This window comes from Struthio camelus, chromosome 30, assembly GCF_040807025.1.
Source record: "Struthio camelus isolate bStrCam1 chromosome 30, bStrCam1.hap1, whole genome shotgun sequence".
NCBI classification, from domain to species: domain Eukaryota; kingdom Metazoa; phylum Chordata; class Aves; order Struthioniformes; family Struthionidae; genus Struthio; species Struthio camelus.
The window spans coordinates 5,034,914-5,053,684 of record NC_090971.1 but is presented as its reverse complement, the minus strand read 5'-3'; the positions used below and the strand labels follow the sequence as shown (position 1 = coordinate 5,053,684).

At 42.7% G+C, this 18,771-nt stretch overlaps 1 long non-coding RNA gene across 2 annotated transcripts; it reads left to right on the top strand.

The window, feature by feature from the left end:
- The first annotated feature begins 225 nt into the window (after positions 1-225).
- Positions 226-17,239, top strand: LOC138062888 (uncharacterized). Of its 2 annotated transcripts, none has more exons than XR_011136610.1 (4): positions 226-422; positions 4,232-4,327; positions 14,281-14,352; positions 16,198-17,239. It is a non-coding gene; the product is annotated as an uncharacterized lncRNA (long non-coding RNA). The 2 variants fall into 2 exon arrangements; XR_011136609.1 differs by having other exon boundaries at positions 293-422; positions 14,285-14,352.
- Positions 17,240-18,771: the final 1,532 nt, after the last annotated feature.

Here is an 18,771-nt window from a genome sequence, read left to right as displayed (position 1 = left end):
TTGTAGGGTGTATTGCCTTCCTTTTATGACTCCAGTTAATTCTGCAACAGAAAATACCTTAGTGAGAAGTTAAGCAACTCTGAGCAGGTGCTTGGACTTTGCACTTTAAATTGATGCAACTCTGCTATAGTGTCTGCACCTGTGACAGGTTTTTTCTTTTTTTAAAAAAAAAAAACCTGTGACTGGGTCAAATATATTCGCCGGCTGTGCCACTCACATTAAATTGCAGGTTGTGGCTGGATTCCTGCTCTCTCATGTCTGATTTATTCTGTTTTTCTAAACTGTTTTTATTGCTGACTGCCAGGGAAAATTATTCCCTTTTATTATGCAGCAGCTCAACTTTACATAGAATAATGAAAGCAATTATGCTTTTAGGACTAGAAAGATTGCCTGGCTGTGGGACCAGACCTCGGCATAAAAAGGTAAGCTGGAGATGTAGCAAAAGATGTGCAGGCAGGAGTTTAGAAGACTTTGCGGAAGTAGTGAGATACAGCCTTCAGTGAGAGTTTGCTGCCAGCTCAGCCATGCCAGTGTGCCAGCCACCGAGCATAACACAGTGAAGTCCTGCACCACAGGACTGGAGCAAGAGCCCTGCTGGTGCCCCCTGCTCTCCTGGGTGCTTTTGTTCCTGGACAAACCCCTTTGGATCCAATTAGGAAAAGGGTGGTATGGGGTAGCTGCCTGGGATGACGGGGGAGAGGATGAGGCAGAAGGTCCCTTCCAGCACCGTGACCTGGCACAGGCACAGCCTGCCCTGTGAGTGCCATCTGCATCACTACTCTGTGTTTACAAATTTGCAGCCAGATGGAAAGCCAACTTTCCCCTCCAGCTGTTTCTGGGACATAATGTTTTCCTAGATAGCAGGAAATAATTATCTTGCTTGGTTTTGATTTCCCAACACATACGTAAGGGGCAAAGTCCCAAAGCACATTTCTGTGCACACCTGCCTGCACGTGCTGCAGCTCCCAGGGCAAATCCCAGCAGGAATATCTCCTTGTGTCTCCTCTACAGCACCCTAAATGGACCAAGCAGGATTTTCATAGGTTTTCTTTTCTAACAAAATAATAGATTTACTCACAAAAACAGAGATTGATGCTACTGGCAAGATCTCTCTCCTGGTTGAGGAGGAGTCTTGCTTTCCGTGGCGAGGGAGAACTTTAAACTTCTGGTAAATCACTAGCCCTGAGGATTAAATGGAAACAAGAGGAAAGGCCTGGGTAATGAGGTGCTATTCACCTCCTGGCTACCCCATATCAGATAAGCTGGTGTAAGAAAGGGGTTTGATTTACAAACTGGCTCTGCTTTTGCCTCACTCAGCCTCCCAGAGACTTTTCCAGGAGCCCTCTGGCTCCTTTAGGCTTGCGCAGGTCTGCACCCTGCTTTCAACGCTGGGCACTGCAGTGCAGCAGCAGGGCGTGCAGCCGTTAGAGGGAGATGGAGCATCATGATCCACTATACAAGCACAAACTAATGTAAGAAAGACTGGTGACAAGGTTTTTTGAACTTCTGAAAATCTGAGCTTCTGTTTCTGTGCTTTTGCTCAGAACTAGAGTTGCTCTGACATGCTGAGACAAAAACGTGGCTGTTAAATGGTGCCTTAGACTTTTTTTTTGGCTCTCTGCATGAGGATAGTGTTTCATGCTGTCTTGTCAGCCTGGGTCAGTAATGCAACTTTGTCTTAAAGTCAGCATTTGAAAAGAGGTTGAAGATACCCAAATGCCTTTGGCTGCTTTGATCATACTCAGGCTGCCCCTGCTACAGTTTTTTGTTAGTAAGGGGAAGTATCTCTCTCTCTCTCTCTCCCTCTCTCCCTCTCTGGTGGTCACCAAAAGGCAACGTGACTCAGCTCTGCAGCCTGCAAGCTGGGCTGCAGGAGCGTGGCCAGCAGGTCAGGGAAAGTGCTCCTTGCCCTCCAGCTGGCACTTCCACACCTCTGTGCCCGGTTTTGGGCCCTCAGCACCAGAGCTATGGACATCTGGGAGCAAGTACCATGGAGGCTACTGGGTTGATGAGCACTGGAAGTACAAAAGGAGGCTGGGAGAGCTGGGCACATTCACCCTGGCAAACAGGATGCTCAGGGAACAACTTATTACTGTCTTCACCTGCCTAATGGCCATTTTCAGTGGGCTAGAAAGATGGGCTTTCTAGGATGGGCTAGAAAGATGTTCCCACACCACCACTGCTCAGTGGTGTCCAGGACAGTGGTCCTAGCATAGAAGGAGCCACCGGTTTAACAAAGCTTGATAATGTGCAAGGTTTTAAAAAGCATCAGACATTTAGGGTTGTGTTTCTACTCCCTTTTCCAAAGGTGCTTTTGTGTAGAAAGCACCAAAGTTCCAGAAATTAAACAACAACCTAAAAATTTGGACTGTCATAACTTTGAGTTGCTGCCTGCAGATTGATTAATTGTATTATTAGAAGCAAATCACAGCCTTTCCCCATAAACTCTGCTTTCTTTTCTTCCTACAAGTAAGATTGGGCAGTCTAAGTGTGTGTTCAGTTTGGGTATTTGAACTCTATGCAGGTAAAGTGGCACAGAAACAGGAATTTCCATTTTTAGGGGCATTTTTCCCCTTTTGAAGGGAAAAGGGTATGATCAGAAATTGATTCAGAATTTAGTCACAAAGACTCCTGACAGGTTTCCATACACAAGCTGCAATTAGCAAAGAATATGAAACATGATTTTTAATATTGATGGTACTCTCCAGTAACATGGGTTAGCAGGGTTAGCATCTGCTGTGAGGCATGAATTCTGGGTCTGCCTTTTCAGATAACTTTGTGTGAACTTTTCCTTGTCTCTGGTGAAAGAATGGGAATGTAATCCTGACAGCTAGGACTGGGGAGCTGAGATTTCCTCACAACATGGAATGTCAAAACATTTCAAAAATATTCGTTACTGTTTCATGCATGCAAAGTATTTTATCATTATAATATTAATAGCATGTTAGCTGAGACAAACACCTTGGGGTTGAGTAATAGTACCTTTAAAAATATGCACTTTTTGATTAAGGTGTCTCAAGTCGTCCTCATAAACAGGATGTAGTTTAGAGCCCTGATAATTCAAGGTGTTTTGCATTTTCATTTCTGTTTGCATTCACAGTCATTTCTTTAAACTGGAATTTCAAAATGGGCTGAGAGCAAGGCTTCTGCTAAAGCTGTGTGATTTGGATGAGTGACTCATATTATGAAGAATCCAGTTGAACCCTTGGGAAATTAGTGAGGTGCCCCCAAATTCAGAGATACTATGCAGATACTGACTGGGAACATGCTTCTATATATCAGGAAGTCTTTTAAGGCCTATTAGGTATTTTGATCCATAGATGTAGAGGTTTTTCTTGTCTGCAATGTTATCTCTTTAGGAAATTTTTTGAATACAGTTAGTCCACAGAGTTTTGTGCTGGAGACTGTCAGTTGTCTTTTAATTTGTTGTGGATTTAGTGATGCCTGTCAATATACTGAGCTTTCAGGTTGAGTCTCTCCAACTTTGCATCGTCCCCTGCTTTCTGAGGGATTCAGCCCTGGCAAAGGAAGGATGAGGGAGACAAATTTGGTGGCTAATGCATCAAATTTGTCAATCAAGATTTCCAAAAGGGGCTTTCTTTTTTTTATTTTTTGGTATGCAGCCTGAGGCTGTTTTAAGGAGCCTAGTGCAAGTTAACTGAGCGTTGCATGTGCTGGTCCTACCTGCAGACCTTGACTCTGAGCTTATCTGGAGAAGTCTGAGGGTTTTGGGGCAGTGCATCAATAACCACATGATGACATCCTCCTCTCTCTCTCTCTCTTCAGCAGTTTTCTTTCTTAACCTTCTGATCCTGCTTGCAGATAGGTGCCAGTAACCCACCAGCAGGTCGATGTCTAGAGCGTGGAGCCGGGCAGGCTGCTGGGGGTTTGGAGGACTGCTTTAAAGTCCAGTACCTTGCAGCTGATACGTCTGACTTATCTGCATGAGATCTATTGTCATTTGTGACCCACCATTCCCATTGCCAAGGCTTAATTAGGGCTGAACAAACTGGAGCAAAGTGAGTTCACGTGTTAAGACAAAGAATTGGTAGAATCACACCAGTGATGAATTTAAACAGTAAAGATACAATGTGAAGGGCATTCCACAAAAGGTAACAGTATGTGCTATGAAGAATTATGCCTGTAAACAACGTTAAAATAATTATAGTAATTATAAGTGTTACACGTGGGAAAAATTGTTTGGAAAGTAATTAAGACCTCATGCACAAAGGTTGTCTCATCTTCCTGGATGTTGAAGAAAATATATAAAACTTGGAGGATTCAGGGCTCCTCTGACCATTTCTCTTGACTTCTTCCTGGACAGCTGGTAAGTCCCATTCACTTCAGTCTAATTATATCGAGCAAGATGCTGCTGTAACATGAGCTGGGATTTAACATTAAGCCATGCTATGGTTTCTAATGATATTAGTGAGTTCCTTTCTAGAAAAGCCTTCCAGAAATTTTGTTGCATACTTGGACCATATTCAGCCTTAAAAATATATCTATGGGGATAGGTATTCTTATCAAAAAAGGAATTTATTTTTATTATTATCAATTAACTGTATATATCTACGTGGTATCCAAAATGAAAGGCAGTTTAAGCTTAATTCACGTAGAATTTAGATAATTCTTTTCATAAAGAAAATTGGAAGAGATCTGAGACGCTCAAACCAGATGTTCTAAATTTTTACTTCCCACATGCTTTTTATTCATAAAATTAAGGGATTAAGAAGGGATTGAAATCTTCTTGTGTCCATCCTTTCCTCCCAGAATGATCATGTTTGCAGCCAAAACAAGGCTTGAACAAACAAAGAATTTATTTCCCTACAGCGATGTCTCCCTAATTTCTCAGTCAGTTTTTCCCTACAGCTCTGTGTTCATGGCTGGAGCCTCTCTCTTTGAGTTAATCCCCTGTATCATAGCACTGTTAGGAAGAAACTGTGTATGGACAATTGCTTTCACACTGAATGGGGGGGGGGGGAAAAAGGGGGGGGGGGCTTCCTGATGAATGTCGATGCTCAACATCAGCTACCGAAATGAAATACTGGGCATGAGAGGTAAGAGGGATCCCCTTACCTTCTCCATCATAATTGGCGTTTCATGTGACTTGTTTAGACACCTACCTTAGAAGGAGTTTGATTGCACTTTGATTGCCTATTTCTCTCTAGCCACAGAAATAAAGCGGCTACTTTACAGGTAATCATCTACACTGTGCAGTTTTAAACTTTGACAAATAGATCCCACAATATGTTTTATAATTACTTCCTTATGAATGGCCTAGAAGGTGGATTCAGGGTCTGGGCAGTAAGTTAGGTGCTGAAAGTCTCTCTGAAGGTATTGGCTCTGCCATGGATTGTCTCTGCAAACCTCCCAGAGGTATCTGGAGGCTGGATTTCCATAAGAGTTTAACACCTAGTGTTCACCTGTCACTGAGCTCAGGTCCCTTCACCTTTTGCATGTCAGTTCCCAGCTTGCGAAGCTGCGATAATGATCTTTTCTCCCAGCCTTTGTCAATGCTGTCTAGTTTGTCTGTATGAGCTTGTCAGGACAGAGCCTGCCCATAGCTTTTCATGGATACAGTACCCAGCTCAATCTTGGGAGAGGCACAGAAACCCAATTACCAGGGATTACCCTAACAAGAGCTAGGTGAGGTTGGAGGTATCGCGGACACACCAAATGATCCCGGGCAAGATTTCTATCCATTCTCTAGTACAGGGCTATTAACTGCCCGTTCTTAGATGACCACTGGCTGCATGGTGCTGGAGATGGTTGTATTAAACTTGTGGGCTGCAGCTGCAGTAACTCATTGTCCTCGGTGCCTGGGTGAGCCTGGACCTGCAAATGGAAGAGGGAGAAGAGGCGCTGGGTGGGCGTGGAGGTGGAAACAGCCTGTGGGCAAGGGATGCCAGCGAGATGATGTAATGGAGGAGGGGTCTAACCCAGAGGCCCAAGGGTCCTTTTTGAGAGGGTGGAGGCATGAGGTGCAAACGCTTTTTTGAGAAACACCGCTGTGATCTCCATTGTGTGTGCTTCAGGTTGGCCACCGTTTCTGTTTCTCTGAGATGTCCTTCACAGGGGAGTGGTGTGCAGGACAACATTGCCATCTGTGTGGCATGTGGTGCCCACAGCCTCTTGCCACCAGCTGCAACAACCCATGCGTTGTGTCCTGCGGAGGGTCCCGAGTCATTATATACCCGCCTCCTGTCGTTGTGACGTTCCCAGGGCCGATCCTCAGCACGTGCCCACAGGAGACAGTAGTGGGAAGCTCCGCAGTCCTGGAGGCATGTGCACCTGCCCCGCAGACCTCCCTGCGGGCGGAATTTGTGTGCTCAGAGACATCTGTCGAGAGAGTGTCCCCAAATTACGAGCCTCAGTATGCCCCAAGATCCTCATGCGTGTATTTGTCCCACTGGATGCACCCTTGCAACAGGCTGAGATACAGGCACTACAAGTCCTCCCATAACCAGAAGGAAGAGCATCCTCCAGAGAAGGAGAAACCAGAAATGGAAAATGCAGATACTGAAAATACAGATACTGAAGAAAATGAGACCTCGGAAGCCTAGCTCTGCCCGCACCACCCGGCCAGTGCCAAGGCCTCGTGGATCCCGACTGCCTCTCTAAAATAGCCTTACCTATGTCTCTCTTAAATGATGTTTTACCTTAGCTTCAAAACTTTTTCCTCCAGTACATTCTCAGGCAGGTGCTTAGGCTCACAAAATGCCCCTGATTCTAGTATTTATTGGAAGAAAGTTTGAAATGTCCAGGATCTGATTCTCGTTACCAATTGGTTCTTTTGGCATTAATTTGCCAGGAAAATGAAGAAGGTAGTTGTTTCAAGATGAATGCAAATGTAGTTAATTAAGACACAACAACCCCTTTTTACTACTAAAGCTGGTTAGACTGGCCTTGTCTAGGCCCAGGAAATTCACTTTTTCCTTTTTTAAATATAAATGCATATACACAGGCCACTTGTTCACAGCTTTCACTTTCATTGCTGGGAAGAAGTATAGCGGAAACAAAATTGAGCCTCTGTTTATATTTTGCCTAACAGAAAGGGGGAAAAAATATTTGGTGAAGTATACATTGGAGTAAAGGAAAGGTGTTTTAATGCAGTGAAACTGTAATAGCATTTCCGTGTCTGGAACTGCACACTGTACACACCCCATGTTCTTGCTTCTAGCAGCCTCCTCCTGTCCTTTTCCTTCCTATTAAACAAATTCTGCATTATCACAGTGGTTTTCTGGTTTTCTTTCTTCTCCACTTGTGGTTTGCAGGTGCCCACTGGGGAAATCTAGATGGTGAACATCACTCCATGGGTGAGCAGTTTTGAGCACAGATCAGCTCCCTCTTGCTATCTGCCAGCACTCGCCTTTCATTTTCACTCCTGTCTCACATCTTTCATTTGTTCCTCAGCCTGTTAAATAGCACTTCTGGTTGTGAGAGTTCAGGGCTTGATCTTTCAGCAACAACAAGGTGAAAAGGAATGATGTGTTCAGCCTGAGAAATTCTTCCTTCTTACTTGTTTCAGGAAAAAAACAGCCTCCTGCAATCTTTGTTTTTTTTTTTTTTTTTTCCTGGATAAAATATTGAATGTGAATGCTATAATCAACAGCAAACTTATATGCTTTTGTATATGATGTAATCTTATAATTTCAGTGCTCTGCCAAAAAAAAAAGAAAAAATTCTAAGCTTCTGTTCCTCTGACGTTTTGCGCTCACCTCTTGCTTTAAGGGCAAGCATTGTCCAGTTGGTCCCAAGAAGACTATTACTGTGGTTATACTGAGGCACCTCTGTTAGTCTTCGCAAGCTAAACACCCAGTTCAATACAAGTGGAAGAAAATTCCTAGGCAGTTTTGCAGATTTGTCCTTAACACAAATATAAGGTCGCTTAACCCTAGCGAAATGTGAAAGCTGGCACACGTTAATTCTGTAAAGTCTGATTAGTTAGTTGTGATGGCTGGTATTTATTGATTTCCCCTCAGTTGTCTGTGTTGTTCACCCTATCAGAGGCAGATGTGGTGAATATGACAGTATCCACTTTATTGTGCAAGTGGCCCTTGCGGTCACATCCAGGTGCAGTTGTTTTTCCAAAGACTTCAAAGAGAAAAGGGTCTGCAGGAAACTTGGCACCAGCCTATTGCTCCGGAGAGGAAGGGGATGGGCAACTTTTCTGACAAAGCATCTCTTCCTTGGAAAAAGCTGATCTGATAAGCTGTCATGTGAAAACCATACAGCACTGAAAAAATCGTATAGAAAACATGCTAACAAGCCTGGACCTCGGCCAGGCTCCCGGCTTGCAGAGCCCAGCCCCATCTCCCTGGGAGGCTGCCAGCTCAGCATGGGCTGCAGAGACGAGCAGTCTGTGTGTGCTCCCTGCCTCCAATAAACCTTTTTTTTTCCCAAATGAGGGTCCCAAATATACGTGGTGCCCTCAACTAGGAAATCAATCCAATTCAATGCCGGCTTAGCTAGCTGCTTTCTAGGCAAAAAAGGGCCCATAGAGTTGCCTCTCATCACTCTGCTGGTTTCCCGCGTGCTAAGTAAATTCCCAAAAGCTGCAACTTTGGAATAACTTGAATTTTTCCTTCCATAGGATGGAAACTCCTGTAAATTAGCTTGTTTGTCTTGCAGGCATTAGCATATGCCCTACTTAATCGATCCAACATGAAGATGTAATTAATATATCTTGGAAGATTTGGTCTGTGAGCTGGATCTCAGTGCCACACCCCAGATAAGCTGGGAGGCAGGGCAGAGATATAAGCTTGTGTTGTTTGCCTTGCTCACGCAAAAAGTGTTGTGAAAAATAGTATAATGAGGTTGTCTGCAGGGTGGAGTTGTCAGGAATCTGCGATCCCAAAGACCCGATCTTGACTCATTACCTCCACCCCATCCAGTCTGGCGGTCCCAGCAGTTTGATAATCCACTTACACAACAGGCTTCAGGAACCAACTTTCACCGGTTGAAGATGACTCATGAATTATTATTTTTTAAAAGTATGTGCCTGAAAACAGACGACTGTTCTTGAAAATGAACCTGTCTGTGCAAGATTGTCCTCCAAGATCCTTGCTGAACCTTTTTAGGGAAAAGCCATTAGCCCTTCAGCTTAGGGATTTCCAGTTTGATCCCTTTTGGGTAAATTTGTGTGTGGTACCCCTTCCATACACCGTAGCGCTCTGCTGTCTGATACATGGGCATGGCGTTAGCGTCCAGGCAGCATGTGGTAACATGTGGCATTTTCTTCAGTCCTCAATCTTCTTTACCAGTCTGCCTAAGTCCTATATTAAGACATTTTGGTCAACAGCCTAAGAAAAGCCAATATGTCTCATAATACTGCCTCTCTCTGCCAATTTGGCCATCGCTCTTGGTCTTTCCTACTTTCCCTTTTAACGCATTTCCCTTTTTTTTTGAAAATGCCTGTTTTGGTGTTTTCTGTCCGTACTGCCCGGGCCAGTGGTGAGTCTGCTGCCCCCTCCTCAGTTTTGTGTTCCTCTACATCTCTCTGCTCTTTCAGTTTAAATCCCATTTCCAGCTGTGACATGGGTTACCAGGGACAATGAAAGAGTGCATTGACCTTGATGACAGCTTTTTACCCAAGCTGGAATTTTAGCCTTGTCGACTCCATGGAAAGAGCAACATGATGTAGATGTTGACAGCCGAAGGGGAACTGGCTCTGTAATTTAGACAGTATCGCGTAGAGCAGAGCTCTACTATCCCTGACTAAGCCTGACTATAAATTAGTTTAACAGAGTCCTGTTCCACCCAACTAAAACTCTTTCAGCCTAACAGGCTTGAAGGCACTGAAAGTCAGCTGCCAGCCTGCTAGTTTTTATTGTTGAGATTGACAGGCTTAATTAGATAATGAACCAGGATGAAAATTTAATGTACAGCTTTGGAATTAACAGGTTATTAAATCGGATGTTGGTGCCACACCTTTGTGAGCCATGAAGTGGTGCAGAGCTATGGGTTCACTCTTACGGCATCAACAGATGCCATGAGCACTAGGCAAGTATTGAAAATGTGTCATTTGCCCAGGTGGGATGCCCCAGTCCAAGTGATCCAAAACTGGATTCAGCAAATCCCACCTCACCAGCCAGCAAACAGGTCTATATGTGGCTCTATCATACTTGCATTTAAGAAGGCCCAGTTAATCCCAGGCCCTTTCTCCACTCTTCGCCATGGGACAGAAGCGCTATTCCAGGCTGTATTTGTCTGAATGTGGGATTCCCATTTCAGTGAGTGCACGTTGCTGTGTCCCTGCTCACTGTCATGAGCTTCTCAGTTCTCAGCAGGTGAGAGAAGTCCTTTGCCTCCTTCCTGCAGCTCTGATGGTGAGGAGATCTGAGTCTCCTCCAAAGAGTTGGCTGCGTGGCGAGGGACTGGGCTCCTTTGCAGGACAGCACTGTAACCTCAGCTCCTGCTGTGCCACTTCTTCCTCCTTTGTGGCCCTGGGATCACCCGGCAGCCCTCAGGCCAGCATGGCCCCGTTGTTGGTCCAACCAGGCAGCTCCGGCCTGGAAAACATGCTTGGGTGGTCCGTGCTTTGTGTGCAGCTTCAGCAAGATACAAGCTGCAGCTGCATCTTGGGCTGCAATTTAGTATACCCTCAGGTTTTATCGAGCAGAGCAGCACTCACACATTAAAGAGCATTAGTCCTGTTCTATTTTTAAGGGGAAAGATGCATGAAATGATCGTGATAGCATAATTATTCCTGCATTCCAAGCAAATCTCATTTAGTGGTGGAGAGGTATTTTTCAGCTTGAGAATTATTTGTATATATAATTATTTAATCACCACCTTTTGTTACACTGTAGCTAGAAAATGTAACCAGTTCTTTCCATAAGAGGTGAAATCCATGTAACGAGAGCTGCACTTAATGAACATGACCTGTCTTTTGCCATTAAATACTTGGAGATGGGAACAGGCATCCAGGCTGTGAATGAAAGATGAGTAGACTGGGGTCATCGACCAGCAATTGCCCTTAGGAGCAGGTGAGTTTTGCTGAAAGGGAGTTAAGTGAGGAGCATGGAAACGGCAAAAGAATTGAAGAAAGCTTTAGTGCAAATGGAAACTGGGGCATGCACCAGTGTCCAAATGTGGGTCTCCACGTCTGGGGGATTCCTAAACTTCCAGTGCACTCAGGTACAGCTGGACAATAATGTGGAGAGACCGCAGAAGTGCTCAGTAGGTGAAATGTAAGCGTTAATGGAAAAGTGCCTGGATGGATGGATCTCCAGGCTCCCCGAGTGTGTCTGCTGGACTCAGATCTCTGCCCACTGGCAGTGACTCTCACCCCAGTGTCCTCCTTTCTCCAGTTTCAACCACAGCATTTCATAATCAAGTCCCACTTTCAGACACTCGCAATGACGTGTTTGAATGGCTGAAAGAACATGCAAGCAGGAGTTTATATTAGAAGAAATTGTTACTAGAGGAGATTGTTATAAATATAAGATAAAAGCCTGAGAGAGGAGAGACAGATAGGGATCTGCTTTTAAGAAGTAATGACTTTCCGTTGTGGGGGAAACATCCATGTTTCTGGAAAGCTACGGGCTCCTTCATCAACCTAGGCTTTTTTTCTTTTTCTTTTTTTGGTTGTCTTGAACTCTGCCTGGTTCAACACAGCCCACAGTCACAAGGTTTCCCTTACCAACAGCACAGTCTGAGTAACTCACATCAAATACTTCCAAACACTGGGAGAGGACCAGGCTGCCAGTACAAAAAAGACTTTTTTCTTCAGTAAAGATGACCAAAGAAAATCAAGTAAGTGTAAAGCACAATTTACAATGAATATAAAGACACTAATCTGAGATGTGACTATGGTCTGAACCATGTAATAGCATTGACTGTACAGATAGAGAATAAAAGAGCAGACAGCAGTGAGCTAGTCCTTTAGTTCCCTGTTTCACCTTCAGTTTTGCAATTAGGCAATGAAAAAGCACTCAGTAATATTAACCATGCAGATTGAGCTGTCTTGGGAATAAGCTCCCAGCTGACATCTCTTACAGCATACCGGAAACCTGTGCCAAAACATGGATGTCCAGGATCCAAAGCAGTGCTATAGTCTCCAGATTGTACTCTTATACATATGTTTCCCACATCTTGGCTGATCTGTGTTGGCGCATTGGGGTATTTGTTATTCCCTTACAAGCACTGTATTTCAAATCTGCCTGGAATTGTGATAAAATCTGCAGAAAAATGAAGATTAAGGATTTCTTATAGGATTAAGGTTTTCTTATAATCTCTTATAATGATAGGAATTATTGCCTTTCAGACAAATGAACTTTCAGACCAATTTAGAAAATTATAGCATGACACAGGTGAGAGCACTAGCAATTATATCAGCTTCCTCTTCGAGATTCAATCTTCATATGCAAAGCAGGTGTGTAAGAATCAGAGTGCAGCACTGGGATTTCTAAAACCGGAAAATCAATAAGGCCTGACGACAACAACAACAACAGAAACCTGGAAAAAATAAGATAAGGAATCTTTCAGGTTTGGAATTACCTTACATGAGGTGAGTTTAAATCTAAAGCTGTAAAGCCAAGTTTGAGCTTCCTCAGCCTGACCAGACTGCAGATTGATGTAGTCTGCTGTTTTGTCTATGAAGCAACAAGTTTTTTAAAGGAAAGCAGAAGATCCCTGAGGTGGTCTATTATATGAAGCAGTGTTTTTTCTTTGTAGTTTACTTAGATTTATTTAGATATGTATTAAGTATAATGATTATGTATGTGTTTAGCTTTTGTTTGCTAAAGGAAGATATCTGTTTCTCTGTCTTTATAATAATTTTTGCTGTAAACATTTTGGGATCATCTATTCAGCTGACATAAATTACTAACATAAGACAACTGAGTTTCAGGCAATATGAAAAGTTATGCTAGTATATTGCCAATTACCACTTTGTATTTTATCTTTTATTTTTCAAAGATATCTACAGCATGTGAAGGCTGACCCCAGTTTGGTCTTGAAAACTCTAATCTGCTTTCATGACTTTCTACCTTTGGTAGAAGATGCATTCACCATTATTTACAACTGCTAATGAAAAATATCAGTTATAGAAACGATATAGATGGTCAAACCAGTGCAATTTTCTGCAGCCTGGGATGTGGGTAGCTGGAAAGCCGTGTTTTGAACTTGTCATAGGTACTGTTGAACAACCTCAAGAACAAAGAAATCCTTATTTACTCTTATATAATATTTTGTTTGGTAGCTGTTTCAATTGCTTCAGCTATCAGTGATTGCAATTATTAGTTACTTGTTATTCCCACAAATTATGTGACTCATTACTCTGTGCAGCTTGTTGTCATTATCTCCATTGGCTGCACATGTTCCTCTGGCCATTGCACTGATTTCATGGTCAGCAGACATAAAATCATCTATACTTTTTTAGCTCTAGTTTTAATAATTTGCCACAAGAAGATAGTTAAGAGATTTATGATATAAATGTGGTTATGTGAATCACAGACTCAGTATTTGCCATAGCCTGTGAATTTATTCTGAGTGAGATTATGGACGTGTACTTCAAGTAATGGTTCCTCAGGAGATGCTAGTCCCACAGGTAATGTGTATTGTCCTCTCCTCTTACTAGACTTCAGCATAAACTCTGAAAAAGAGAAATTCAAGATTTTCACACTTATTAGTAATTTTTGGAAGGGAATGATTTCTTGAGAGCAGGAACTGATGCAGTGTTGTAAAAGCCTACCCAGGTGCCCCTCTTCAGCTGAATTTCTAACTGAATCGTTATGCCTGACCCTGGGGCTCACAGGAGAGTTTCTGCTCAGTTTCTGCTAATTCCTACTTAGTCAGGATGTTATTTTTTCATGTGTGGGGACATGTGTCCAAAGGACAGGACCAAGCAGTATGCTCCGTTCCCACTGCTGTTAGTGGGACGTTACTGGCTATTTTACATAAAATCTGCAGAAAGCGATTTCCTACCTTTAAAAGGGAAAAATGCCACCAGGTCCCCAGCTGTTGTTATCTGAGATGTCAAATGATAAACTAGAGTCTGGCCCTTACTAGCAAAGTGTTGATGACCTGAGCTACCTCCACAAGGGCAAGCTTTAAGTGAAAACTAAACCAAACTCAGTTTCCTGAGATTTTTCAGTGAAAGGATAAGATGGGGTAAATGTGTGCATCATGCTGTGTAAGACTGGAAATTAACCAATAACCATAAGCTGTTATCAAAACAATTGCAACAAAGGAAGGCATTACCTGGGGAAAACTTTTTATTTCGTAAGATGTAGAGAATGGTTGCGTAAAAGTGTCTCTCGTTTTCTATTCTCTGAGACAGCATATAAAAGTACTCAGAACTCAGGTCTCTTCAGCTGCTTCTGCTGACTTATTCCTCTTGGTGATTGGGTAAGTCTTATTTTATTGTATTAGTTCATAATTAGAGAAATTGATGTATAGATAGTTTTAATATAAGGCTATATCCTACCCTATTTTAGTGGTATTGGTGTAAGTCATTTGTCTAAAAGCATTTTTCTTGGAAACAGTAACTTGTGAATAGAGGTGGATGTAGGCAATTGCCATGTGTAAGAAAAAAAAAAAAAAAGAATAGGTTTTTCAAGAAATGTGAATAGTAGCAATTCCTGGGAACTGGGCATCTGTCTCAATGGAGAATAAATGAAAGCTGCTGGTCTTGCACTGCTGGGGAAGAGTCAGCGTTACTTCCACTGTTTCTCTCTTTGACCGAGTTCGTGTATAGAACAGAGACCTACAACTTCTAAGAAACAGGTAAATCCATCTGTGAAAGGTAGAGCTGCTGTATAAAGTCTGAGAACAGGATGCTGGCTCAGGTGTTGAACTAAATATTGCAGTTTCCAAGAATTTAGCAATAAAATCAGTCAGTGAGGACCCCAGCTCTCGTGGGGCTTGATTGATGTAGCTACTTTGAAACTGGGCAAATTCATTCTACATAAGCATCTAGCCTTTCTTTTCATTAACAAGGTCTCCCTTACTACTTTGTACTATATTTATTCTAAAATTATTTGTACGTTTAAGGAGTTCCAGATGCAGCCTATCTGGCTTACAGATTTATTAATCAGTTTCTATGTTTTTGACCATTCACATGTTTTGGCTGATAAGAAAAGCTGTGTTATGCTCTTGGCACCCTGCATGGAGTCAAAATATACGCTTAAAGGTCTTACTCTCTGCCAGAGATTTGCTTTGTAGTCTTGTAAAGTCACATGAGACTTTTTTTTTTTTTTTTTAAAGACTCATTTAGTATAAATACCAAGAGTAATTATTCCTACTATTATTACGGAATTTTTCTGCCCAATTGCATTGGAAAATCTGGGGACAGAAAAGTCTCTTACTTTACACATTTGTACAATGGCTAGTGCAATAGTGCTTTAGCAGCGACCAGAAGAAAAATGTGAATTTCAAATAAATGCTTTCATTAGCAAGAATTCAGTGCACCTCCTCATTCCAGCTCCTCTATCGTTGCACAAAGGGATGCTGGAAAAAAACAGGGAGCTTGTCCTGTTTATTTCTGTCCTGTAATACAAACATAGCAGCACTTCTTCGGTTCACATGGGAATTTATGCAGACAGTCTCAGCATGGACAAGAGAGGATGAAGTTTGCTACAATGGTAGGAGGCAGCAAAAAATGTAAGGAGCTACTTGGAAGCTCAGTTAAGAAAAGATGTATGAGCATGGAACGGGTAAGAGTCAAAGTCTCAGTAGTTATCTCTTTAGAGAGATTAACTGTGGAAGCAAGACACTCACAAAACATTTTCAGAATAGAACTGCTTCCCAGATTTAAAAAAAAAAAAAAAATACAGCAAGGGCCAGGGATGTAAGGAAAGGGCAGAGGGACAAACAGCTCTTCCTGGGGCTCATTTAGGGAACAGGCGACAGGGCGATAGAGCAACAACACACAGGAGAAACAGGAGCAGACTGGAAGTCTCTACACAGCAATTCATCTCACCTGATTGAACAGACCTGTAATGTACAGGTCTACTTCGGGGTGGAACAAAATGCAGCTGTTTTTCATTTATTTTATTTTATTTTTTATTTCCCACCACCACAAACTCTAAGTTGAGCGTGGACGACTCAGTCAGACATGTATGATTTCACGTTCATCTGGTCAGATGAACACCATTCAACATGTCTGCACAACCCATGTTACTATAATACCATTTGTTCTTTTGCTCCCGTGGCTGCCCACTCTATCAGGCTGTTGCACACTGTGCGTTTCAGGTTGACTTGCCTTCTGGAAAGATGTCTTCCTACGGACAGATGCTTAGCTCCCGCTGCGCTCCACCATGTGAAGTGACGTGCCCGCAACCATTTGTCAATGCTTGGAATGAACCGTGCATTACCTCATGCGCAGATTCAAGAGCAATCGTGTTTGCGCCGCCTGTTCTTGTGACTTTCCCAGGACCCCTTATCAGCTCGTGCCCTCAGGAAAGCTTCGTGGGAACTGCCGAGCCTGAGCTTGAGGGTTCAAATGGCTTCAGAGGCGGGGGCATGGGATTCGGTGGTGGGGACAACTCCTATGGATCTGGTGGTTCCTATGGTGGGGGATCTGGCGGCTCCTATGGTGGGGGGTCTTCCTATGGCTTTGGGTCCTCGTATGGTGGTATGGGGGGCTCGTATGGTGGGGAGGGCTCATGCGGTGGTGGAGGCTCTCGCATTGGCAGTATTTACCGAAACTCATTTCTTTCAGGATTTGGCAGAAATTGTTTCCCCTTTTTTAATAGGGGGTTCTATAGATATCGCTATGGAAACTGTGGGTCATTTTAAGTCTTTAAGAAAGATTCATGAGACAAGAGCCAATAAGATGCAAACTAACGGTTGACATACAGGCCTGGATATTAGACATACCAAGCAGCCCCTGCTCCTGCTGAAGTCAGTAGGAGCAGTGGTTGCTTGGAATCTCTGTAAATCAGCCTACAATTTTTTCTTTGTGCTATATTTTTGTCTGAGGCTTATGATCCCAATGTTACACTACTTTACCGTCTGCTGATGTTATGCTTTGTTCTTTCTGAACCTGAATAGAGGAAGTGTAATGGGACTTAATGGGTAATGTAGTCAAGTAATGTGTAATGTGGTCAAGTAATGGGACTTGACTGTGAAAGTGTACAGCTGAAAGAAGAATGTCTTGTGAGCAGTGTGCTCCTCTGAATGACTAACTGGTTGTAGTCCTTGTTGAAATGGAAATTACATTCTTTGTCTCTATGTTGTCTCATACTGCAAGAGTGTATTCCACTTCTTGTTTGTATTAAAACCCTGTTGCATCATAGCACTGTCTTCTGGCTTTCATTTCACTGCAGTTCTTTAGTTATAAATGAGTCTGCAGAGTTTAGATGCCCATCAACTCTGATGTGTTAATCAAGGACTCATCAGAGGAGAATTAAGTCCCACACATGATCAATATCAGTCTTCAGGAATTCTTCATTAGGGTGATTTATTACCTCTTTGATATATTTCATAGTATACAAACTAATAAATGTAATATATTAGAAATGGAGAATAATTTTGCTTGGAAGGACCTCTGGAGATCATCTGACACAGTCCCCACTCAGAGCAAAGCCAACACTGAAGCTAGATCAGTTACTCAGGGTCATTTCCAGTTGAGTCTTGAATATCCCTGGGGAAATTGTTTTAACCCTAGAGCAGCTCAGCAGGTGTCAGAATGACTGCATGTGTCCTTACTCCAGCAGGAGGCAAGGCTATGCTCTGATCTATCAAGTCCTGATGGAAAATAGTTTATCTGACTACAGACTACAAGAAGAAATTGGTTAGCCTAGATCTGAGTATCCCAGGCTATCCTAAGACCAAAGGGAAGGAGGAGTTTATTCATACACACTTGAGAATCAGACTTGAAGACAAAGGTCTTGCACCTAGGGGCATGCCCTGAAGTAAGCTGAGAAATTCACCCTGGCGGCTAAAATAATTTTCTTTGGGAGACCTTTTGATCATGATGCTTTTCATGATAAGAGAGGGCTTGTGTGTAGGCTGTGCCAAACATAACATTCATTTCCTTCCTTTGATTGTCTTAATCCTTGTGGTTTATTGATTTAATTGGAGCATTTATGCTATAAATTACCTGAGCTTGTTAAGCAGCACTGTGGGGATCCCTCAGGCAACTACTACATGGCTGCCCTCATGCTCACTCAGAATTAAGGCTCGCAAAGTGCCTCGCATACGCTCACTTGAACTGCCTGAGAAACGAATTCTTACACCTTAACTTTGCAGCTGGTTTTAACTTTTTTTTAATTAGTTTTTTTTGTAAATGTTTAAAATAATGTGCCTGCAAATTTTGATGAAGCAGGAATTTCAACCAGGAGAAGATCTTATGAGGAACTTCATACAGCTCTACTCCTATTATGGGCTTATGCGTGTGCTGTGTGCTGTACCATAATATTAACAATATATTGCTGGAATTAGATCTCCCAGTAGTAATGGCATTACATTAAGAGCAGTCTATCAAGCAAAGTAATGATGTTATGCTAGTTGGACTGTAATCTATAGTCTTTGATGACAGTATGTGTCTTTATTGTAATAAAAGCAGGATTGTTTTTGTTTGGTATAAATTCTTTCTCCTAGCACAAAAAGTGGTATCCTCAGCGGCAGATTGCAGGTGTGCACAAAGAAGAACGTGCATACACACCAGGGTCCCAAAGACATTGAAGGAGCCAGCTAACTGCTGTGGCCCCAATGTCAGTTTCAGCTTGGGGATGTCCAAATTTGCTCCAGTGCACTGCGGGTAAGATCAAGATAGCAATGCCCCAGTAGTTTTCCCTCTTATTGCACAATGTTTCATTCCTC